Source organism: Nomascus leucogenys, chromosome 6, assembly GCF_006542625.1.
Source record: "Nomascus leucogenys isolate Asia chromosome 6, Asia_NLE_v1, whole genome shotgun sequence".
NCBI lineage: Eukaryota > Metazoa > Chordata > Mammalia > Primates > Hylobatidae > Nomascus > Nomascus leucogenys.
Window position 1 is genome coordinate 2,858,571 of NC_044386.1, and position 25,797 is coordinate 2,884,367.

Here is a 25,797-nt window from a genome sequence, read left to right on the forward strand (position 1 = left end):
TTATATTTGACCAAGTTCAGATGATATTTTAACCTCACCAATCGAGAATCCAAAAGAACACATTTGCTAGATCCCATGCAGTGCTGGGTTAATAAGCTCACGTTATTAGTTAATATCACGCCAAAGTGTGGTGTGTGTACCTGGTGGAGTACTGTTTAGCGGTAAAATGAATGGGATCCTGTCATTGGCAACAACACAGATGGAACTGGAGGACGTTATGTTAAGTGAAATGAAGCAGGCACAGAAGGAAAAACTTTGCATGTTCTCACTTATTTGTGGGAGGAAAAAATTAAAACAGTTGAACTCATGGAGACAGAGAGTAGAAGGATGGTTCCCAGAGGCCGGGAAGGGTAGTGGGTGGGGGATAGAGGGGAAGTGGGAATGCTTAATGGTGCAAAAGACAGAAAGAAGGAATAAGAGGTAGTACTTGATAGCATAACAGGGTGACTAGAGTCAATACTAATTCAACTGTACATTTAAAAATAACTAAGAGTACAGCTGGATTGTTTGTCACACAAAACATAAAGGCTTGAAGCCATGGATACCTTATTTGCCCTGATGCAATTATGCACATTGTATGCCTATATCAAAATATCCCATATACTCCATACATAAATTCACCTACTATGAACCCTCAAAAATTAAAGAAAACACCAAAAAACAAAACAAAAAGAAAGAAGAGCAAATATTAAATGATCATGGGAAGAGCTGGGATAGTTTTACTGTAATTATTGCGGGTGGAGGAGGGAGATCTCTGGCCATTTGAAGATGGGAAAGCAGATCTACTCAGCAGGATCAGCCTGGGAAAGCCCTGGAAATTAGATAAAAAGGGCAGCCCTGCAGCCATGGATGCAAAACCCATCCCACCCATGGCTGGCAGCGGGCGGCTGTGCCAGAGTCAGTGAGGACAGAGAGGGCGACAGGGAAATCCTTGGCCAGGTATCTGCATTTGGGCTGGGAGGGTAGGGAAGCTCTGCTAAGTGCTATCCAAAAAAAAAAAAAAAAAAAAAACATGAGAAACACCAGTTCCACATAATTCAAAACCAACCGACATGCACAAGCACCTTCCCGGCCTGAGCACGCTCCCCTTGTTAATTCCACGGTGAAAATCGAGTCAGGAAACGTTACTGACAACAAAAACAGGGCCAGCTCTTTGATACAAAAGAAAAGAGATTATTTCACCACTCAAAGAAATCTACGAGAAAATTTGGCAATGTTCTACGAAGACCTAGAGCAGAAACAGTCTAGAATATCTCTAAATGTGATACACACACGGGAAGATACCAGGCGGAAGAGGCCAAGGTGGGCCCACCTAGAACCCCGAGGGAGTCACTTTGAAATTCACATTTCGGAGAGACAGGGAGAAACTGCCTTTGCCATCCCTCCGCCCTTCCGAGGGAGTGTCAGTGCTCAGCCTCATCACGGATCCTGAGGAGAGGAGAGGATGGAGCAGACGCCGCCCAGACACCTTCAGAACCGAGACCCTGGGCCTGGATGCAGATTCCCCGGGGGCTTCAACGCTTGGGAGAAAGACAGGGACAGGCTGCGCAGTTGGCAGCCAAGTGTGAAGGCCAGAGGGGCTCCAGCTCATCCTAAGGGACTCTCCTCCCCTATGCTCGGCAGGCAGAAAAATGGAGGTTCAGGTGCAGGCTCAGGACGTAGCAGAATCAGAGTTTCAGAAAAGACTGAACACTCCACAACAGGCCTGGTCCATGAAATCAGGCGCCAAGACTCAGGAGGGGATATTTGGGTCAATGCATTTGAAAACCTTGAATTCCCACATCCTCTGAGCCCCTCTGTTCTGTTCAAAGCCAGCACTTTCATCTTGATCTAGGCTGGTGCAGAGGTTTCTCTGCTTTGCAGGGAACACACACAGTCATACACATGTGTGCACACATGCATGTTCACACACACACACCCCTCCCCCCTATAACTTCTCCTGGGGTGCTGAGCCTGCTCAGAGAGGACAGTGGACCCCCAACAAGGAGCTGCAGGACCACCAGCATGCACTGGCCTGTACACGGGACCAGATCCTAGGGGTGCGGGGGCAGGGGGGTTTGGAATCTCAACTTAGATATGGGGAAGATTTCATGTAAATAGGAGCCCTGTCCCAGGAAGTCGCACTGAATGCCCTGGCAAAGACCCCAGGGGACTGTGCTAATATGCTGCCATATGGGCTATGGAAGGCTTGGGAAAGCAATGGTCCATGCTTAGTGGAGTAGAAATGACAGTCTCCAGGGCAGATGGTGGAGGAAGGATCAAAGGCTGAGAGAAGCAGGCACATTAGAGTCGACACGGCCCTGTCTGACGACCCGTCCAGGGAGGGGGCAACACCCCGGGAGAGGTCGGGACACTGCACTGGTGGGACATGGGGTGTCCCAGGAGAGAAGGCTCCATGGAGAAGCTCCCCGTCACTGTCTGCTCCACACCAGGCCGCTTTCAGGAGGCTGTGGTGTTGCCCAGCTGGGACCCCTGATAACCCCAGGTGAGGGGCCGGGCGATGGGGCTTAACTCAGCAGCCTGCTGGATGCACTTAGCACAGGCGGGGCCAGGCTGGAGCGAGGACCAGGAGGGCCTAGGCTGCAGATAGCCACAGGGATGGTGAGTGCAGCGGCTGGCATGCAGGGCAGGACAGAAGGGCAGGCAACAAGGGCATGGCTCACTCTGCACCATGAGAAGGAAAGGCAGAGTGAGCCCAGAGCTGCAGCCACTGCCTCAGGACAAAGTCACCATCCCTTGCTCCGATTCTGGGCCTGTGGCTATTTTTAGGCCCAGAACACATTGAGGGAGAGGTGAGTGCCCCCGGGGCAAGCCCTGCAGGGCTCCACGGATGCAGGATCCAGCGGTTCCCCAGATCTTGCCGGGAGACCTGAAGAGCCATCTTTGAGGGAAGGAAAAGACTCAGTCATTTGGAGGGTCGACCTACACAGGGCTTGAGCTGACACTGGTCCCCAGGGACCTAACACAGCACAGGGGCTTCCCTGTAAGAGCGGAGGCCTGAGGGTGCCAGATTTTTCAGACAGAGTCCAGTTCAGAGTCTGCTCAGAGTGGGTCTCCTGCACCCACGGGCCCACACAGTGGCACTTCCCACTCTGCAGACGAAGGACTGGAGTGCGGTCCTCTGGGCTCCACTCTGGTTCCTTGGCCTGCAACAGATGAGCTGTCATGGTGGGGTAGGTCGAGAGGAGGCCTCTGGTCCAGCCAGGATGGAAAATCCGAAACAGCACTGCAGACTGGGGGTCTGTGCAGAGATGAGCACCCTCTTCGGACTTGAAGGCCTTAAGTTAATTCACAGCCTGACTTCTACAGAAATCAGGTATTTCCAGAGCACAATAACAGGCCACTCTCAACTCAGCCCAGCAGTAGGCCTATCTCCACGACAGTAGCTGAGGTGATATCTGCTAGAGTAGATTAAACTGAAATCAGGCCGGGGGCATGTGGCCCCTGATTTGATAAATGCATTGTTTTCTATCCCTACCAAAAAGGAGGCCCAGAGGCATTTTGCCTGCTGGAAAGAGAGAGGATGTGCATTTATGGTCTTGCTCCAGAGCAGGGCAACTCCCAGCCTCTCTTGTCATACAGTGTGGAGAGGACTGGCCTGTCTGGCCACGTCAGAGAGCATGGCCTTGGCCCACAGGCCCATAAAGCAGATGAACATGATGGTGGAGAAGGCTGGGGAGGGTACATGTGCTCCGGAGGGTAGGAAGGCTTCCCACCAAAGACGGAGGGTCCGCACGTTGGGGAACGCTTGGCTGCCTGGTAGTCTGGGGCATATGGGGGCATCCCCTTCAAAGCCAAGGACAATTTGTTGTATCTGAACTTCCCATCATCCAGAAAGAACTGTGCCTGGCAGGTCTCTCCCCATTCTGGAGGCTGCATGTCCCATACCTGGGAAAGAGGCACAGAGGCTTCCCTCTTTGAGTGGGGCTCAGATGGAAAGCAGGCTCCTTGGATCTGACTGCACTGCAGTGTCCCTCCCATGTGTGCCCTAGGAGCTGGCAGAGCCTGGGGGTGAGTGGAACCTGTGGTGAGAAGCCACACCATGTGGAGCTATGTCAGGACAAGTGGGAGAATCTCATCACAGACTGGAGGGCTTGGGGCTCCACCTGCCTCCTACCACAGCAGCAGGAAACAGCTCCTGGCCTTTGCTGTGCCCTGGTGGAGGTGGAGGCCTGACATCAAGGTTCCAGAGCTGCAGCGAGCTGCTCTTTTTCGGACTCACCAACCCATCTGTTTGGCAAACCTGGAGGCAATTGTGGGAAGATGAGAGTGAATCACTGGTATAAGGTGCAAGCAGGGCCATGGGGCCCTAGAGGGCTGCATAGCAGGTGGCCTAGGCGACCAGGTCTGTGTCCCTGGCACACTCTGCTCACATCCATGTCCACGTGGAGAGAGGCTGGTGGAGAGAGGCCGATGGAGAAGATGGAAGGGTGGGCTTCCTTCATGGAACGTGGATGTGGTCCCACTGCCCAAGCCAAAAGGGACTGCAGCCACCCTCCAGCCACCCTCAGAGGTGGCTCAGGAGCAGCTGGGAGGGGACATTCCCCCAGTGAGCAGAGCCTCAGGCAAGGTGTCTGATTTCTGATTTGCGTGGAAAGCAAAGGCCTGAGGTGAGGATCTAGATGAATGCCTGGGCAGTGGTGAGCGTCTGGTTTGGCTGATTCATCATGTGCTGGCAGAGGAAATATTGGAAGACAAGATACACAGAGACTGGGGCAGAGCCATGTAGATGGACCTGCAGGATGAGGAGCAAGGTGTGAAGACTGTTGCGTTGTGTGTTCACGCACACTCAAGAGCATCCGGCAGTCAAGAGACAATGAACGCTCCAACAAGCGGAGCCACTCCTGTACTCGACATGGGTTGCGTGCAATGGGCTCGTGGATGGGATGGCCGTGCGAGGAGGGGTGAAGGCTTAGCACGGACCCAACAGCCTGTGCTCTTGCTCACTAAGATCCACGCGATTATCCCTGCTTCCCATGTCCAATGTGCCAATGAGAGACCAACTGACACAGCATCATCCCTCCAGGAGACCACTTGCACACTTGGTGTCTAGGCGATGGCATGTGAGCTCTTCCAGCCTTGGGACAGAGATTCTCCTTGCCTGGGGTTAAGGCGTCTTCTCAGTGGGGACCTGCTTTTCCCGCTTGCAGGACATGAGCCAGCACTGCAAGCTGGGCCTTCCCAGCTCTATCCATTGTCTGGGCATCCCAGTAACATTGCATCACAAAGGGCCCAACTTACAGCAAAATGCAGCGTGGGCTGCAGCATGGGAACCCGTGGTCTCTTCACAGTCTACCTGCTGCCACCCGACAGAGGGAGAGCAACCTTCCACAGGGGCACTGAGACCCCAGCTCCAAGATGCCCTGTGGGGGACGCCCTGCCTCCAGGACAGTGCACGCTCATCGCTGAGGAGCATGTGGAGCCTCATCCTCCATGATGAGGCCTCAGGGGCCTAGAATCTGGGGGGAGGAAGGAAGGTGGCCCTTCCCACCCTTAGTCCTGATAGCCAACTTGGGGGTTCTGTGCCTGCTGCTCGACACCTGTGGGTTGTGTGTGTCCGGAGCTCCTGGTCCACAGCGGGAGCTGCTTCCACGGCAGGAGGACCATCCAGCATTAAGGTTTAAGGGCTGCCCTGTGCACTTTGGGGTCCTCATGATGAGGCACCACCAAACGAGGAAGGAGTCATCCCTGGGCAGGGGCCATCGTTCCTGATGAGCAGGAGGAGGTGGGACTGTGGCTACCCCATGGGAGCCGTAGACCATCCTTCTGCACTGGGCCATGCCCCAGGTTCCTCTTCACAGTTGCCTGGCTAAACCTCACAGTAGGTGGACCTGTGCAGTGACAGGGTGAGGACAGCTTGGTCACGAAGAGATGACACCTCTTAGCCCGGGGCCCCCACCAGACTTTCAGGGGTGTCAACAGAGGAGGAAGAGACTCTTCAATGGGTGGTAGAATAAAGAATCTGGTTGCAGTGGAAAGGCTGTGTTTCCCCTGCTAAGCTTTCTCTTCCCGGCTTTGCCAGGCGGAACCGAATCAGCACTGGGACAGAGCTGCCCCTGAGGGAGCTGATGTCACTGCGTGGAGGGGCTGAACCTGAGCATGGCCAGGGTGGGCTGCAGCAGACGCTGTGCTGTGCTCACCCATCTCACCTTTGCATCAACTGCTCAAGAGAGGAAAATGACACTTAACAAGCAAAGAAATCGAGGCGCAGAGAGAAGGTGACCTCGTGGTTAGGAAGTGGGGGCAGATGTCAGACCCTGGCCGTCTGGCTGTGCTGGACAACACGGAACCCTGACGCCCCTTGACGTCTCACCCTGCTCCTCTCCCTCCTCCATCCCCCATCCATTCCCCGCCATCATCATCACCCGATTGATCCATTTCAATGGAAACTGGATTTTGTAATTCCAATCAAACATCTTCAGTGGCTTTTATCACCTGCAGGGCAAAATTGGAGCCCTCACCTTGGCAGAAGACCCCAGGTTCTGTCCTCCGCCTCCACCACCGTCGTGGCTCCAGCTCGTGCGGCTCCAGGCCAATGCTGCCTAGTGCTGCTTGCTGTTCTGGGAAAGCCCCTCCCCGCTGCACACCTGGATGACGGCTGCAGGAGGTTTCCCCAGGTGAGGGGGCTGCGGCGCCAGAGTCCTTTCCTGAAGCCCCAGGCTGAGCCAGATGTTCCCTGTGGGGCTCGCTCTGAGGCTGTGCCTCTCCGTAATAGAGTCATTTGTCTCTGAGCCGACCGCTCCACAGACCAGGGCGTGCACAGCCATGCCTCTTCCTCCACACAGTCGATCCCCAGGGCGTGCACAGCCATGCCTCTTCCTCCACACAGTGGATCCCCAGTGCCTGCACACAGCAGGGCCCAAGACCTGCTTGTTGACCTGAATTGAATGGCCAGCCACCAATGTCAACCTGAGCCAATGCGGCACAGGCGCCCTAGCGTGCAGGACAGGGCTCTATGAGCTTAGAGGAGACAAAGGTCCTATCTGGCTGCCCTCAAGGTCTTGTGAGAGTTTGCTTTGGATGAGAGCCTACGGATGGGAAGAGTTTTTGACCAAGGAGCTGGGGCAGGGGAGTTTCTGATGGGGAAACGCCACAAGCAGAGCAAAGGGAAGAACCAGCCCTTTGCCAGGCAGGCGTCTGGGCAGATGCAGCCGGCCGCACTGTGCTCCTAGTCCTGGCGCAAGCATCTCCTTTCCAGCCTGCTCGGCGCTAGGGCTCCATGGAACCCCAAACACTCTGGCTTCAGAACTGCTCCAGGCAAATGCGTGGCATCATTCATAAGGAGGCAGCGTCTTGCGGTGCTGAGACCGAGCCCCTGGCTGCTTCCAGATGTCACTTCCAATGCCAGCCCTTCCGCATGATAGCTCTGTCACCAGGAGCGCTCGTGCGCCTCCACTCTGCTTGCGCCTCTAAAGCACACCTGCCCCGCCCGCCTGGATCTGCTGTCAATAGCTGTCGGGCGTGCGGCGTGCAATTTGGGACTTAGGAAGCGTTGATACATGGTCGTTACTCTTTACGATCATTAGAAATATTGACTTCAAGGGCAACTTATGATAAACTCAGGAGCATCTCTTTTGAAAGATAAATAAGCTGCCAGCACCTCCGATGTTTCAGCAGAGGCAGGAGGTAGAAAAATATGTTCAGCAGAAGGAATAGGCCACGGAGAATGTCAACAACTGGGTATCCCTCATTGTGCCTGGGGCCTGGGACCATTTTCTTCGAGTAGGAATTGATGCTGTCTCCAATTGTCGGTCTTATTGCTTCTTTGGTTTTCCAGAAAGCACACATCTAGGGAAGCTTGAGGAGGAGGTGTCCTTGGGGAGGAGTCCCCCAGGCTTCACGACGTTGTGGATGCTGGCGGTGGCTTTTCAACAGCTCACACGGGTACCCAGGAAGAGCAGGGCAGAGGGACGGGTGGGTGGGAGCGCAGGGCCCTGTGCCCAGAAGCAATGCCTGGCGACTGGCATCTGGGCTGTGCTTGGTTTTGTAGAGTTCCAACCCTATTAAGCCCAATTGGAAGGTAGTTAGTAAAATGAAGTGTTGCGAATTATCTCACTAACTTGGGACGTACTGGTGGCCAATTGAGATAATTTAAATCCTTAAGGAAAATTTTGGTCCCTAATTATGTTGAATCACTTTATATTCAAGTTCAACAAATAATTCTCAACTTGTTTCCCCCTTTGCATAAATGGAAGTGCAATAATAACAACTATAAAGTAGACAAAATTTAAAACAGACGTTTATTCTGTCTTTATTTTTAGAAATGTGTTTGGAAAAGATTAGATTCTGCAAAGTGGCAAACGGCTGAAAGATGTTCTTTGGAGATCACTTTTCCAGTCCTGGGAAGCATGCGGAGAGGGATGGGACCTACAGCTTCAACTGCTCCAGGGCAAAGGCAATTCGGAAAGACACGGCAGGGCACATCACCATAACTCACAAAGGGTAAAGACCATGAGGCCAGTTGAGGACTGCACCACATCCGCCTCTCACTGAAGCAAGAGGAAGATCATCTCTTTTCCTTTTTCTCACTTAGAGGGGAGTGCACTCCCAAACCTGCAATTCTTTGGCTGCTGTTGGTTGTTGTTGCTGCTGCTTGCATTCTCTGGATTAAAATGAAACACACGTTCCAAACCATGAAAGGTCAGCAAAAAAGAGAGAAGTGTCCACAGGCTGCAGTCTGAGGATTTGATGAGCTGGTTCCTGAACTTTTGTAGGAAAATCTGAGAAGGGAAAGCCGGTTAAAGGGCCAGGGTTCAGCAAGCCAGGCTTCTTGGGGCAGCATCTCTCCACTCGCAGGGTGCCCTGTTCTGGACAGCAGAGGAATAGGACTGCCCTCCCAAATGCCCAGGAGGGTGTGTCTGTGAATAAATTCTGCTTGAAGCTCCATTGGCCTGAGGGCCAGGCACACCCTGGACATAGAGTGTTGACCCAGGTGAGGCCATGGACACCTGCAGGGATAGCCTAGAACCGGCCTGGGGAATGGAAGCATCCTGGTGCCTGACCTCTCCTGCACCTGTTTGTACAAACTCCAGTGACAACTGGAGTGGGAGTTATGGCCACATTCAGCTGGGAGGGCCTGGGTCTGGCCAGAGGCCACAGTGCTCTGTGGGCTGTGGCCAGAGGCACTTTGACTAGGGCTGCTGTCCCCATCCTCATCCTTCTCCTCTTGCTAGGCCCACTTCGTGAGGTGCTGAAGTTGAAACAGCCAGAGAACTTCACTTGCCCGCAACAACCTTAGAGTCAGGTGCAGGTAGGGGAAAAGCCATATCATCAGGTAACTTCATACACTCATAAACTTAACAAATGCTTGGGGCCAAAGAGAGAGATCGTCTTTCATTCATTCCACTAATATGTACTCCACAAGGTCTGAGCCGGAAGTGGAATTCCTTGGACAGTTTTTGCCATTCTGCATGCCCATGTTCCCTCTGGGCCTAGAGGTTTCTTTTTAGTCTGCCCTCATCTCCCGTTTCTGTCTTCTCTCTCCTCATGCAAATATTTCTTGGAAATTTCACCAAGGATTACATGCCTTCTACCATCTGCCCAGACACTCCCAAAATACAGTAGAAAGCTGTTTGAATGCATGGCTAGATGTGCAAGTTCAGAAGTGCACCATCCATAAGTCTTCCAAGGGACTGTGCAGTGTGTGAGCCAGCCTCGATTCTTCATTTACATCTTTTCTACCTGCAAAAGGACACCCTAAACCATTACTGCAAGCTTGCAGACAGCACTGGGGAAAGCATCTACAGCAACCTTTTCACCAGAATGCAATTTACATATTTTAAGCCATACATTTCATAATTATGGTATATATGTGTGTATAGCTATATATTATTGTTATATATATGGTATATGTACATATTACTCTCTCTATATATATATATATGGCTCAATTAGTTAATCATGATGAAAATATTTGCAAATGATTAGCATGTATGGTGTTCTTTCTGTTAGCTTTGAATTCTTCTTGCTCTGAATACCATGCATCACACTGTGGTGAGCAGTGTGGCTTGGAGGGAAAAGTGGGATTTTCAGGCTCAGGAAGTCTTTGAATATGTCTTGGGGAAAGTGTGTGTCCTGGCTCCTAGGGCTCCAGGGAGGATTTACACAATAATGTGTGGAAAGTGCTCTGTGCAGTGCCCGGCACGCAACACTCAGTGCGTGGTGGCTGAGATGGCAGTGACTTAAAGTTGTTGGCTCAGTGTTATTCAGAGAGTATCCTGATTGGCTGGCCCACCCTCTCCACCGATCAGTCCTGTGCGGAACACATGCCATGAGCCTGGCACCTGTTGGATGCTGTGGAAGCGAAGGTGAATCATACGCATCCCTACAACATCCCCTACTAGTGAGGCGTGGTCATGGAGACATAACAATGCAAGTAGAACATGACGTTGCAGAGGTAACAACGCAAGCAGAACACAACACTGCAGAGATAACAATGCATGTAGAACACGAAGTTGCAGAGATGTGAACGAGATGGCCAGTTCCCCAGGCATCCCTTCCTTCGAGAAGCAACTTCAAAAGTGCTGAACAAACTGCTCTCTGGTGCAATCCCCTCCATACTTACCCATCATCTAAGCATCAGGAGTCCCAGAGTGGGGCCCTCCTATTGCCTCCAGAATGGGTTGGGAGGCCAGGATCTCCCTGGGTAAGACTCAAAAACACCCTCTCCCTCAGCACTCTGAATGGAAGAGAAGATAGTGATAGGGAGTGAGGAAAGAAGGGTTTCCACCGACTCACACAGCCAGAACTCGAGGACCACAGGGGAGGCTGTGGAGCCTGTGGAAGAGCCTGACATGTCCTGGGGGAGCTGCCACTTGGCATCTGTGTTTGAAGCTTTAAAAGCTCTAGTTTTTTGTTTTTTTTTTTTTTTTCTCCCTGAGGTTATCTGAATTGGCAGGACTGCAAGCACACTTGAAATCTGCAACTATTGAGGTTTTTCCCCTGGTCTCCTAACCCTCCACATGGTCAACACTGCATGGGGTGGTGCTGGCAGCAGGAGGAGAGAGCCGAGTTCTCCCCACAACAGGGGAGCCTTAGGTCAGGAGACACGTGTCGAAGCATCCTAAAGCAAGCATGCTTGGTAGATGTGAGCATGGGGGTCTTGCTCCAGGAACCAGGACGTCTGTAAATGCAGGGACCTGGGAAGGGCGGAGTGTCCACTCGAGGCACACGGGCTGGTGTGCCAGGAACAGTTGCTCCTCTTGCCTTTCATAGAGAAGGAATGCCTCGCTGGCATGGGGAGCTGTGTTCCGGAAGTTGCCAGCCTGCTTCTCCTCCCACAGCCACTTGAGGTGGAGCTTTAATTTGGCACAAAGTTGCTGGTTGTCTCCTGATTTGACCACATCGATTCTGGCCCTGTAGATTGCAACTGGGCTGCTCTCAGGAATCCTGGAACTCACCGCTAGCTTCCAGGGAAAGGACATTTTTCAACCCTCTGGAGAGTCTGAGTGCGGACAACTCACTGGCAGAAGATTGGCATTTTGGTAACCCGCGAGGCCAACTGCCGTATACTCTGTTCCCGCATGTTGTGATGTTGAGCATTGGCCCAGGGAGGCCCCGGCTCAGGATTGGGTGAGGACGAGGAGCGGCTGGGGAGACGGAGGAAGGTAATTTGGTGTTTTAGAAAGGAATTCGATGTGGTCTTTCTCAGTCTTTGCTTTTCTCCTTAAAAATCCATCCACAGAAGCATCATCGTGCATGCAGCCAAGAGCAAAGCAAACAGCGTTTTGCCGCCGACCAGCCTTTTGATTCTGCAATAGAGCCCGATGGATTATGGCCCACTCAGCCTGCAATGCCATAATACTTTATTTCAATATCATATGACATCATTAAAGACACTTTATGTTGTTTTTGTCTGTGGTTTGGAATTATGTCTGCTTAATCAATTCCATTATGCATTCAACTTCCATGACACATCAAAGGCTGATAAGGTTTTTATTTTTTTTAAACTTTGCTTGCTTAAAATGATTTCCCTCCAGATCAAGATGCAGAGCACAAAATATTAATCAGTTTAAATAAATATCAAGACTACCCAAATAATATGAATAATTGGCACGGGATCGTGCCTACTGCCCAGTTCCCAGCAGCTGGTCACGCTGGCACAAGGCTCCTCTCAACAGTCTCTGAGATAATGACTTTGGCATCTGCTGACGAGTGCTTGTGACTGCCCACAGAATTTACAACTCACAAGTGGAAAACAGAGGCTCCGACAGAACTTTTTTATGCAAGGACTTTGAAATTTATTAATGTAATGCAAACACGAGCCTTCCAACCCATTAAATTGTTGATGTTATGCGAGCCCACTCTGGAATTGCAGATCCTCATTAGCATTATTTGCATGTTAATCTGCATCTTTTTAATTAGTGATATTATTTATGCACATAATTTTCGCCTACTGGTGCCAAGGCTGAAGCGCATTAATTAATCTACTGAGATGCCAAACTGTTTATTTTCCCCCGTACTTTTATTTGTTTACATGGTGTTTTGGATTCAGGGAAAATAAAAAAGAGCCTGAAGAATAAAAGCAGAAAGACAAGATTAACTAAAAGCTCTTTTTGTTTTCATAATTTAAATTGTAATATTAGCCAAATGTTGTGTTTCTTCCCTTGGAGATCGGTTATTCAGTTACGTTACCTTGATGTATTATTAAAATTTATAATGGACTCTGGAGGCTTCTGTTAGTTCTCTCCTTCATTTACAGAAGCTACTCAATGTTATTTTAATCTTCCTACAACGCTCCCATGCATAGGCAATGATGAGCCATCCCTAGTGAATCCCCTGCGCGGCTCCACTTTGCACAACTGATAAACATTTAAATAAGCCTTTTCAAAAAAGAATAGCACGTAAAATTATTAACCCATTGATGGAGTTAGCTACCGCTCAGTAATTCATCTTTCCTCAAAATAGGTCAATCGCAAAATGCATTTGACTTGGCGACATTGAGGCATTCTCATTCCTGCAACCGTAGTTACCAGGCATTATCCAGAGCCGTGTGTCCATTTGAGTACACACACGCCGCACGCACTTTTTAAACATATAATTGAAAGTGTCCTGCACTATCTATGCTAAGTACATACAATTTGGGAGCCAGGAAAAGGCCTAGAGATTGTACGCCATGGGGCCTTGTAATAAATGATAACATAACTCAAAACCAGTGCTCATTCCAAAGGAATGAAAGTTAAAAATTCCATTCAACTAACCACGGTCATGCAATATCTATTATTTATACCACATCAGAAAGGGTATTCGCAGAGCAGTTGGAAAGATACACAAATAAGTGTTCATGTTATTAGTAGAAGGGAATAACAATTTGTTTCCAGCATCAATTTATCAGGGATATGAGGTAACACCTCTGCCTCTCCACATCATATCTGCCTTCCAGAGAGCTACCCTCTGAATTTTCTCCAGTTGAACAGGACCTCATGTACTGCAAGTGACTAAGCCATCAGGCCTGCCTGGAGTAAATCATAACCACGGCCCCTATTTTAATAAGATGGCTGCAATCTATTGGGCATGACGGCATGGGGGAATGAAGTTAGACCAAGTTCCTTTCTGTTGGATGTTATTGGAATAGCACATAATCCTAGGCGGTGCTTCAACTGTCAAATAGCTTGGAGTCATGTGCTGGTTCCTGGTTCACCGAAGGGTCGAGAAGAGAGAATTGGCTGTGGTGTGTGGAAATTCAAGGGCAAGGCAGTGAGTATGAAGGTCTCTGGGTACAAACCAGGAGCAGAAGTGCTGTCGTCAATGTTTTCCAAGAGGACTGGGGCAATGGGACCAAAGGCACATGCCCTTGTCTGCTGTGAGGCAGCAAATCTGAAATTGTTTTTTATTAAATGATTTTTATTTTAGGGGGTAACAAATGCTGTCGGTAAAAGCCCAAAGTACCATGAAAGCAAAGAACTTCTCCCTGGCCCCTGACTAAAGATCTTGCTTATCTTTGCAGAAAATTCTATGAATATGCAAGCATCTTTCCAGTCATGAAAAACAGGAATACATTATGCCTGCCCTTCTGCAGGTGTCCCTTCCAAGAAACAACACGATATGAGCATCTTTCAAGCCATGTTTTGACTCATGCAATTCTGGACTCTGTGCAGGTTTTGGTCATGGACATTCCCAGAATGCAACCACAGTACAGCCCACTGCTGTAGGTGACAGGGGAACTCTAGGGAATGTGATCCCACCAGGGAATGACTTTGGGGCTGCTGAGCTATACTCATTAACATTCTTCATTTTTCATGCCTCCCAGGTAATTGCCTGAGAAAATCATCCAGAATAGCCTGGATGGATCAACCAGTGGAAGGCACAATTTCTTGTAACGCTACAAATGGTTTTTAGACGGTTATTCCTAATATAATATCCATTTTGACGTAAGCGAGAATATGGAAAGAATAGACAAATTATATACAAATCATATATGAAAAAGTGATGTTAAATACAAAACTGAAAAAAGAACGGTGGACTTCTAAGCATGTAGCCAGGCTCACTTTACAATGACTGTTGACACTGGCGTTCTAGCTGACTGCAGAATGAGCTCACCACACCTTGATCCTATAATCTGGGTCTGGCTTGATTTGAAGTTGCTGGGTCAGGTTGGTGGTAGAGTTAGGGCCTTTCTTTAGGGTTGGACAGTTTGGAATTAATGCAGATATAAGAACAACACCTCAGACCTCAGGAAGATTAGGTCTGACTCTCTCCTGATAGACCTAGAATCTTCTGGAGTTTCTTGTGGGGAGAGAATCCTGAAGACTCTGGAATGAGAGGCCACGAAATGTAATTTTCCCTTCATCCATACTGTGGCCTGCCTGCTGTGGTCCTTTTTTGTCATTTGCCCAATGGGTGTTTTGCTTTCAACTGCTGGTTAGGGGAACCCACTATTTTCTCCTCACGCTATTTTGTCTTCTTCTTTACTAGGATGATTACACTAGTGGACTACATTATGACACGAAATAGCCCAGTATCTTGTGGGAGGAAGTTGCTTGTACAATGTATGAGCTATGTTAGTGGCGTATTATTTTACACTTTCTTCCTTTATTGACACATTTTTGGGGTTCTCCAGCAAATCACTTAACCCTGATTTCCTTATCTTAACCACCAAGGAATTGAACCTGATCGTCTCCAAAGTCCCATACAGAGTCTTCTCTCCCTGCTCCTGCATGCATGCATTCTATTCACAGCACCTACCTGGCCTCCCAGCCTCCAGTTCTCTAACCTCCTCCTACCCGAATCCACACTCCACCATGTTACTCGGTATATTCCTGTGTGGCCTGGCATTGCTGGATAGAGGTAAGAGCTCCCTGCCCCCTGGTTCTTGGCATGGTTCTTGCAGACTCTAAGCTTCACCACTCACAGGGCAAGACATGCCCACCTCTGCCCCAGCCCAAACAAGGGCAGCTTCCTAGGAGGCCATGTGGTTTGTGGATGCCCTTCCTTTGTTCAGAGCAATGTCTGGAATCATATCCCTCCAGTCCACTGAGAGCATTTTCTCCACCTCACAAGTCCATCAGGATTGTCCAGAGAAATTTTGAAAATCACGGATGCCTCTGTTTCACCTGCAGCCATGGTGATTCCACCGGTCTAGATTGGGACCTGGGCAATGATGTTTTCTAAACCCCTCAGGTTGGAGAACCACCAGCTTAGGGAAGCCCAGTCAGCTTTAGAAACAGCATAAGCCACCTGTAATCCCAGCACTTCGGGAGGCCAAGGTGGGCAGATCATTTGAGGTCAAGAGTTTGAGACCAGCCTGGCCAACCTGGTGAAACCCCTTCTCTACTAAAAATACAAAAAATTAGCCAGGCGTGGTGGTGTGCATCTGTAGTCCCAGCTACTCAGGAGGCTGAGGCAGGAGAATGGCTTGAACCCGGGAGGCAGAAGTTGCAGTGAGCTGAGATCGCTCCATTACACTCCAGCCTGGGTGACAGAGTGAGACTCTGTGCCAACAAACAAACAAGCAAAAACAAAAAAAAAAAAAAAAAAAGAAGGAAAAGAAACTGCACAAGTATCATAAGCCATGTCCCACCACTCTGCATTCCCTGCACCATGGGCAGCCCTGCTTCTGGGAGCCACCCTGTGGGCTGTCCCCTGCCCCTCTGTCTCCCTGGCCACTCAGAAAGGCTATGAGTCCCCACACATAGCAGTATGACTGGTCCCCAGTAGGCCAACAATGACTGCTCAGAAAATACTCTGGGCTCATTCGGTCCTTACCAGCAGGCAGGCACCTGTTGCCCCGAGTGAGCAGATGAATCTGATAATTGTTCCTCTTTGCATTTTCTAACATTTACTTCAATGCTGTCTGCAAGGATTATAGCACATTTCACAAGCATGTGAAAGTGCACTTGGCAGCTGTAAGTCGTACAAGGACAGTATTCTACTGACCTGAGACTGTGCTCTCTGCCCTCGCACCCCAACCCGCACAGCCCCAACTGCGTCCAAGTTTCCTATCCTCCTGCTCACATTGATCCATCTGTGTTGACCCAATCAACCAAATGAGCTTCAGGCCCAAACAGAATTCAGGATTTTCCTCAAATGTCATGTTCCAGCATTTAAAAATATGTAAGTATAAAATGTGTACATCACCTATGATGTTATGTATGTTTTATAAACTTTTTTGAAAAAAAAATAAAGAGAATTTGAATCCCACGTGAAAAGGAAACTTGGCCATCCCATCTGGTGTCCGCAGGAGGTTTGGTCTGTATTCATGCTTCTCAGATTCACACTGGCTTCATTGCTTTGTTAACACCCGCTCTGTGGTGCTTCTGGGCACATGTTCGGCAGATGTTCCAGAGGCCTGATCAGACAGAAACGCTCGCCCCTCAGAGTCCTGTCTCACCTCCTCCAGGGACCCCAGAGCCCGGGAGTGTTGAGGAACTGCTCCGTGCTCTTATCCGTGGAAGTCCAAATTCCAATGGACAGCGGTTTTTGGAGGCCCAGGGGCCATAAGCAGAGGGCCCGTAATCTTCTCGGCAGTAGGTCAGGCGTGTGTCAGCCTGCGAGGCTCACACCAGCTCCCTGTTGTCTGTGGCTGAGCACTGTGGACACGTCATAGGGGAGCAGTACTACGCGGATGTCTGTCCCGACCAGCTGGTGGTCAGAACATCCTCGCTGCCACTCAGAAACAAATGGCAGGACCCCTCCAGTCCATATGTGATGTCTGAAGTGAGCCCCAAAATGGACTGGGTTGAGATCTACAAAGAATCCTTGGCTAGGCACATGTAGGAAGACAAACTGGATGTCTAGGGGGTAACTTTGTAATTACCAAAGGATTTTCCATTTTGTGAAAATGCTTGTTCACGTAGTTTCTTTGCTATTTCTTTGTTCATGTGGCTGTTCGCTAATTTTTCCATTGTTCACCATGTTCCGGACACTTGTTTGGAGCTGGAACCTGCACAAACAAGACAGCAGCTCTGCCCTCAAGCACTTCTCTAGGTAATGGCGTTTTGAAGTAGGTGATATTTTAAAAGGGATGCATCTGTAGTCTTTTTGGGAACGAATATTATACCAATCAGGCCCCATTGCCAAAGCCATTGTCCACAGATGGCCTAAGTCATAGAGAATTCTTTTCTTTAGAGACGATGTTTACCTTGGTGTGAAAAGAGTTGGGCTCTCTGCACAATCTTTGCAAGCACAATCAAAATTCTATGAGCATCTGTTAGAACTTGTTAGAAAGCCCATCTTCTATTAAACACCCTTCATTCTGGCTTCAGATGCCTGTTCTCTGATGAATTCTGCTCGGCTTCCCTGCATGACGGGTGTGCTCAGGTGAGGGGTGACATTGGCACTTGAGGTTTTGGTTTACAGCCTCTTTAATTATACCCGTTCTCTAAAGCACTTACATGATGCTCTTAAATGGAGCTGACCCTTTTTATTTAATTTCATTTGCCTGTTAGTGTTTGGATACTCTCCAGCAAAGCACTTCAGTAAATTCAATAAAGTTCATACTACAATTAATATGGGACCCAATAACGATGGGGACCCAGTCCTCTATCAGCAGCATCATTATTTGACTAGAAGCACAAATATTTTAGTGAAATAAGTAGCAGAAATTGGAGTGAATCAATGAAATAAAACATTATGTTTTGTAAAATTAGTAAGCTTCAAATGTGGAAGAGTTTACTACCAAATGCAATCAGAAGGGTCTTCTGGACCTTTTGTACCACTGTAATTATGGTGTGAGCTATAGATTTTGCTGCGTTGTTGGGATACATTACTGATTTCTCCCTGCTTCCATCACACAAATTAAAATAATGTTGAGTTTTACTTTAGGTCTTGTATTATTCTCTTTTTTTCTTTTGTAGCTACAATTTAGAGCCAACTCTGAATGAAAAGAGTGCATTCTGTATTGACCGCTGACATTCTACTTATGATTCTAGAAATAATATTTGCTTTAAAAGTTACCTTTATTAGCTATAGATTGTGTAACTTGAGGGACCTCTGATCTGGGATAATCAAGATTGACTAAGTTAAAGCTGAAAAATAATGTTAATGAAATACAGTATGAGTCACAATTTTAAACACATCTGGTCACTCCCACTGTTCACTGTAGACTCATTTGAACTCTATGGAGTATATTTGCATCTCCAGAATCTTCCCCATAATGTCATCCATTCCAGTGAAGCTCTAAATGGAAGGCAAGAATCTAGATTCTTTTTAGAAATTGAAATATAATATTTGTATATATTTATTGGATACATATGATATTTTGTTACAGCATAGAATGTGGAATGATTAAGTTAAGGCATTTAGGATATTCATCGCCTCGAGTATTTATCATTTCTATGTATTGGAAACATTACAAGTCGTCTCTTTAGCTAGTTTGAAATATATAATACATCCTTGTTAACTATAGTCACCTCCTCTCCCAGTGATCAATAGGAAAAAAACCCCACAAAACTATAGTCCCACCTCCCACCTACACACCTTTCCCGGTCTCTGGAATCTATCATCCTACTGTCTAACTCTGTGAGACTTTTTTTTTTTAGCTCCCATATACGAATAAAAGTGCGATACTTGTCTTTCTGTGAGTGGCTTATGTGACTTAACGTAACGACTTTCAGTTCCATCCGTGTTGCTGCAAATGACATGATTCTTCTTTTGATGGCTGCGTAGTATTCCACTATATATGTAATATATTATATATATTATATATATTATATATATATGTGATGATCTCCCAAAAAAGTAAAAATAGAACTACCACACAATCCAGCAATTCCACTACTGAATATTTATTCAAAGGAAAGGGAATATATATAAAACTCCCTCTCTCTCTCTCTCTCTCTCTCTCTCTCTATATATATATATATATATATATATATATATATATATACAGTTTATCCACTCATCTGTGGATAGGCACTTTGGTTGATTTCTTGTCTTTACTCTTGTGAATAGTCTGTGATAAACAGGAGGATGCCATGTGGATTCGCTTTCCTTTGAATAAATATTCAGTAGTGGGATTGCTGGATTTTGTGGTAGTTCTATTTTTAGTTTTTGGGGAGATCATCACACTGTTTTCCATAGGGGCTGTACTATAGGACCACAACTCTGAACAGAAAAATACACTGTAAATAACCAGCTTGTGGCCAGGATGCTGCCAATGGCATTATTTCATTAATAATGCATTTTTGGTTGTCAAAAACAATCAGTATTGTAGCTCTTTCCTAGACACTGTTTATCAGAAATCACTTTGCAACAGTGCATTATTTTGCAGAGAATAAAAAGCAAAACCATTCCATCAGCTGGAATTAACAGTCAGGAAAGACAATCTCTCAGAAAAGGAAAGAGATAAATTAGCATATGGAAATCTGTTCTAAAACATCAGCCTATATTTGTTGACATAGGAAAATGAACAATGTGTCTTCAAGCACAGAGATTAAAGTTACTTGAAACATTTCCTAATTGTTGTTGTTGGTTAATAAGAAAGTGCTGTTTGAGGAATGTCAAATTCTTGTTGTTGTTGTTTTTCAATCCCAGTTGGGGTTTGTACCACATGTAAAATAGATATTTCATGAGCAAGCCTTACAAGAAAACAGAATTGTTTAAATCAGACTGTAATATCGTAACGATATGGTAATCCTCTTCTCAGACCTTTTAAAATCCTATTGTCTACCAATTGCAATAAGACTTCAATTTGTACTGCAGCCTTATTTAGGTGGAATAGAAGAAGACACTGATGATTGTGGTTGCACTTTCAGCACACATGGGTGTGGCCCGCACTGGCGGGCAGAGTGCTTCTGCCATTGGAGCAAGAGGCCGAGTTGTGCACCTTCTCTGCCATTGCGATGAGAAGAGACCTCTCCCTGTGGGTAAATGGGGCAAAAGTTGTTCAATCCTGAGTCCATGTGTTTTCTTATGTTGTGGAAACCCAACCTGCACCATATCTGGGCACATGTTTTGTCCCCGCCACCTGCTGAAGCCAGCAGACCTGTGTGCAGTACAGTTGGCTCAGCTAATTGCTCACTTGCCTAAAGGAAAATGTGAAGCAGCATGTCAAAACTTGTTGGAAGGAATCCTGAGTCAAAGTCACAGCTGAGATATCTGCCGGGGGTGTCTAAGGAACAAGGACACCCGGTTGTGACTCTCGGGGGCTCTCAGACTCCAATGAGGGTGCATAAGCCTTCTGTATGAGTAACAGAATAATCCACACTACTCTTCACCTGTTTGGGACAGGAACAGACTCAGTCTTACAGTGGAGAAACATGAGATGTGGTATTAAAAGAATTCATTTTTTAAAAACTTAGTCCAGAGAGGATGAGCTGCACACCCAACTCAAGAATTAGAACAGGCCGAGCAGCATTCACTCACACTTTCACTGGTGCATAATTAGAGGACAGAGAGAGAGGCAATGTAAATATCCAAGTCACTGCACCTCCACATCGTATAAACTGTAGCACAAGTCAGGGGAGAACATTACTTGCTTCTTTTTCCCTATGTGACCATTTTCAAAGGAGAGCTCTAGAAGGACAAAAGGCCAGACATCCCCTATGTCATGCCACTGCTGCCACTGACAGAAATGGCAGCCTCAGACTTTTGTATCAGAAGGTGTCTATCTGAATGGTAACAGGTTGTCCCAGTTATTCTTGGCAGCCATCAGTCCAAGGGTCAAAAGAGCATCTCACCCGGCACCTGCATACAGGTGCATTTGGTTGTGATGACTGTGGGAGGTGTGGCCAGGCACCATGGGGTGACAGGGAGGAAGCTATAGACACACCATGAACAGAAAGGGCCACCTGACCAAGGCTCTTCCACCTTCATGGGGCCTATATTTTGCCTGTTTTCTAGCAAGCTGGGCTCTGCCCAACTTCAAACTAGAAAAGACTTTCTCCCACGGAAATGGATGCCAGGCATTCACCATCAAGAGGCATCTTATGCTTGCCCTTTCTCCATTCGTTGGCCATTGAACTCAGAGCCCACCTGGCTGTTACGGCGTCTTCTCTCCTGCCATGTTGGATGCACACCTTCCTCACTCCTCGTACGAGTGAGCTTACTCCAGAATGTCACTGTTCCAGTTCATCCAGGCAACTAACTCAAGGACCTGCGTCAGTACACCCCACATCTTGGCCTAGCCCTGGCACCCTGCTCCCCAAGAGCCTTCCTGGGATGGGCCATGCTCCCCACTGGCCTGATCTTCCTGGGTCTCAGGTCCCAGGGCTATCACTTAGCAGACTTTGTAGAGTCCACAGGGACCTAATATTGACGCCTAAGAAGAAATTTGATGCATGATTTGCTAAACTCGGACCTCATGGCCAACTGTGGGAACAAGGACTGAAGCAGTGTGGCCCTGGAATCACAACCCTGCTCCCTGTCTTCCCCGCTCCCTGTCTTCCCTTTTGAAACCTTATGCCCCAGGCCCAGTTCCCAGTGAGTGGAGCCTCTGGGCAACCACAAGAATTCTTTCCTGCCATCTGATACCTCACCATATGGCCAGTACCACGCATGCTCCCTTGGCTGCAAGACAGAGAGGGAGCCTTCACGAGTGGGAATGTCACTCATGCACGGTGGCGGGGAAGGGTGCTCCACATCTGCTGCTCCGAAGTGTCCCTGAGAGGACCGTGAGGAACTCCGCAGGACTGGCGTGACCCTCCATTCACCACCTCCCCGGCTTCGTCTCACCTGCCTATTCCCAGGGGGTGAAGGAAAACATGAAATCCTTGCCTCCTCTGTTCAAAGAGGAGGGTTAGCCATTATGTTGGCAAGTTGACACTTTCTGTACAGAAACTGATGTGAATGGCTGCCCTGGTGAGTGCATCAGTTTCTGTGATGAAAAGGCTCTTCTAGCTTGAAGCTGGACAAAACCTAGTTTGTTAGAAAACAAGCAAAATACAGGTGTTGGGGCCCCACCAAGGTGGAAGAGCCTTGGTGAGGTGGCCGTCTCTGTTCATGGCGTGCCAATGGCTTCCTCCCTGCCACCATGTGGTGCCCAGCCACACCTCCCACAGTCATTACAACTGAAATGTGTGGACACAACCCCACCTTCCGTCCTATGATCTGGCCCTAGGTGAGGTGCTGGGAAGACTGACCAGGCAGGTGATTCAGGGCCAGCCTCACCTGCCAGGATCCCAGAGTGGATAGGGCCTGAGGTGCTGGCAGAAAAGTGTCCCCCATGCTGGTGGCCTCTGTGTCCACCTGGCACAATGACCGAGCACTTACTGATCAGCTTCTTAATTCAGGTAGGCTTGATCTGCAGGTGGATTCATCGTATAGGAGAGTGCGTGCACTAGATAAAGCATGACTCACGGTCCACACTAGGTGCAGTCAGCAATGGTCACATCAGCAGTGAGCTCTAATCGGAAACAGACACATTGGGAAGGGGAGCCACACCATTGATTCCAAGGCCAAGTGCTATGTTGTGGTGTTCACTGGATACGTCTCTCAAATTGGAAGCAGGGGCCCATTCCAAAAAAAATGGTCCTGAGAGGCACGAAAACACTCCCTTGGGGTGGCCTGCCTATCTGCTACAACCATTGGGTTTGGCCGCCACCGTCTGGAGCAAGTGCAGCCCCATGGAAGCAGGCAGCAGAAGGATGGAACTGTTACCAATGCCTTTGTCTCTAGGCTGTCCATGTACACAATTGCCTTACTGCTGAGCTGGCCCCCGTTCCATGTGTGTGCAGCACCACAGAGCACTGACCCTGGGGACCTCCTTGCCTGGAGAACTTCAGCGACTTCTTGGGCTACCTTGATTAGGTGGATCGTGTTCCAGTCACAGGTACCATCCACAGATTCAAAGTGGCTGAAGAATTGCTCCAGCAAGAGCAATGCTCCTAGCCCAAGGTACCTTCAAGCAGGCTGGGTCTGACAGCAAGTCCTGCTGGTTCACCATGGAGGTAGGTACCTGCAGGTCCACCATGGACGTAGGTAGCTGCTTGTTCACCATAGAGGTAGGTACCTGCTGGTTCATCATGGAGGTCGGTAGCTGCTGGTTCACCATAGAGGTAGGTAGCTGCTGGTTCACCATGGAGGTAGGTACCTGCTGGTTCGTCATGGAGGTCGGTAGCTGCTGGTTCGCCATGGAGGTAAGTAGCATGATCTAGGCTCACTGCAACCTCCACCTCCTGGGTTTAAGTGATTCTCCTGCCTCAGCCTCCAGAGTAACTGGGATTACAGGCATGCACCACCACACCTGGCTAAATTTTGTATTGATTCTGAAGGATTCCTAACAGAGGTATTGTTGTAATCACATATAGAGTGATCTGTATAGAGTTAGTCATCTGTTTAGAATTCTCTATAAAGTCTCTACAGTTATTTGTATAGAGAAACAACTGTATAGGCCAAACTAAGCATGCCCAAAGAAGAGATGATGTCAGTGTTATCATTGATAAAATGGAACACTCACAGGAGGGAACGTTCAAAAGCAAACAAAAAATATACAGAAAAAAATTTACTTGAGGACAAATAATTTATTATTTTGAGTGTTTCACCATTTGTAAAATTAATAGAAATATAAATCTCAGCCTTATAATAAAAGATGGAGTTGGAAATTTCTCAGAGCTTTGATAGTTCTAGTAAAACAACTCTTTATTACACCATTGTGTTAAATCTAACAAACTAGAGATGTAATGACATTTTCATATATTGAATCTTCTGCTACATGAGCATGGTATATCTCTCTATCTATTGAGATATTTTAAAATTTTCCCCAGCAATGTTTTACAGTGTTCTGCTTCCAGGTTTTGCACCTTATTTTTTTTTTTTAATTTATTTACTTATTTATTTTGAGACAAAGTCTCACTCTTACAGACATTTTAAATTTTAAAATTCTGCTTGTTCATTGCTGGTATGTAAGAAAGCTATTGATGATTGTATATTAACTTTGTATACTGAAAACTTGCTGTAATTGCCCATTAGTTCCAGGAAACTTTTGTTTGATTCATTTGGATTTTCTATATATCCATGTAATCTCCAAAGAGAGTTTTATTTCCTGTTTCCTAATAGTGTAACTTTTTTTTTTATTTCTTGTCTTATTGCATTAGCTAAAACTTTCAGTACAATGTTGAAAAGGAGCAGAAATAGGAAACATCCTTGCATTGTTTCCAACCTTAGTGAGAAAGCTTTAAGTTTCTCACCATTAGGTATGATATTAGCTGTAGGCTTTTTGCAGACATCTATTGTCAAGCTGAGCTAGTTCTCCTCTATTCCTGGCTTACTGAGAAATTTTATCAGGGTTGAGTGTTAGTTTTTTTCTTTTTTTTTTCTGTGCTTTTTTGGTATCAATTAATATGATCATGTTTGTATTTTTTTAGCCTATTGATAGGATGAATTATATTGACTGGTATTTGAATTTTGAACCAGCCTTGCATATTTAACATAAATCCCACATGGTCATGGTATATAATTAATTTTATACATTGATAGATTTGATTTGCTAATATTTTGTTAAGAATTTTTGCATCTAAGTTCATAAGAGATAGTGGTCTGTGTTTTCTTTTCTTGTAATGTCTTTGTTTTATTTTGGCATTAGAGTGATACTGGTCTCAAAGAGTTAGAAAATATTCCCTCTGCATTCTTCCTTCTTAAGGAGATTATAGAGACTTGGTGTAGTATTTTTCTTATGTGATTGGTACAGTTTACCAGTGAACATATCTGAGTCTGGTGCTTTCAGATTACTTGCTCAATTTATTTAATAGATACAATTCTATTTAGATTGGTTATTTCTTCTTATGTGAGCTTTGGCAGATTGTGTCTTTCAATAATTTGTCTGTTTCATCTAGGTTATCATAATTGTGGGCATAAAGTTATGCATATCATGTATTGATTTTTATTTTAATATCTATGGAATCTGCAGTGATATCCTCTTTTTCATTTCTGATGTCCATAATTTGTGTTATCTTTCTTTTTTTCTTAGTTACACTGGCCAGAGACTTACCAATTTTATTGATCTTTTCCAATAATCAACTTTGTTTTGCTAGTTTTTAAAAATGTATTTCCTGTTTTAAATTTTATCGATTTCTATTGTACTGCTATTTTTTTCTTCTGCTTACTTTGAATTTAATTTGTTATTCTTTTTCTAGTTCCCTAAGGTGGAAACTTAGATTATTGATTTTATATATTTCTTATTTTTGAATATATGCATTCAATGCTATAAATTTCCCTTTATTCACTGGTTTTGTTGCATCCAACAAATTTTGATAAGTTGTTATTTCATCTTTATCAAGTTAAAAATAATTTTTAATTTTTCTTAAGGTTTCTTCTTTGAACCATTCGTTATTTGGAAGTGTGTTGTTTAATTTCTTCAAATTTTGAGATTTTCCAGTTGTCTTTCTGTTATTGATTTCTAGTCTAATTTGTTGTTGAGTTCAA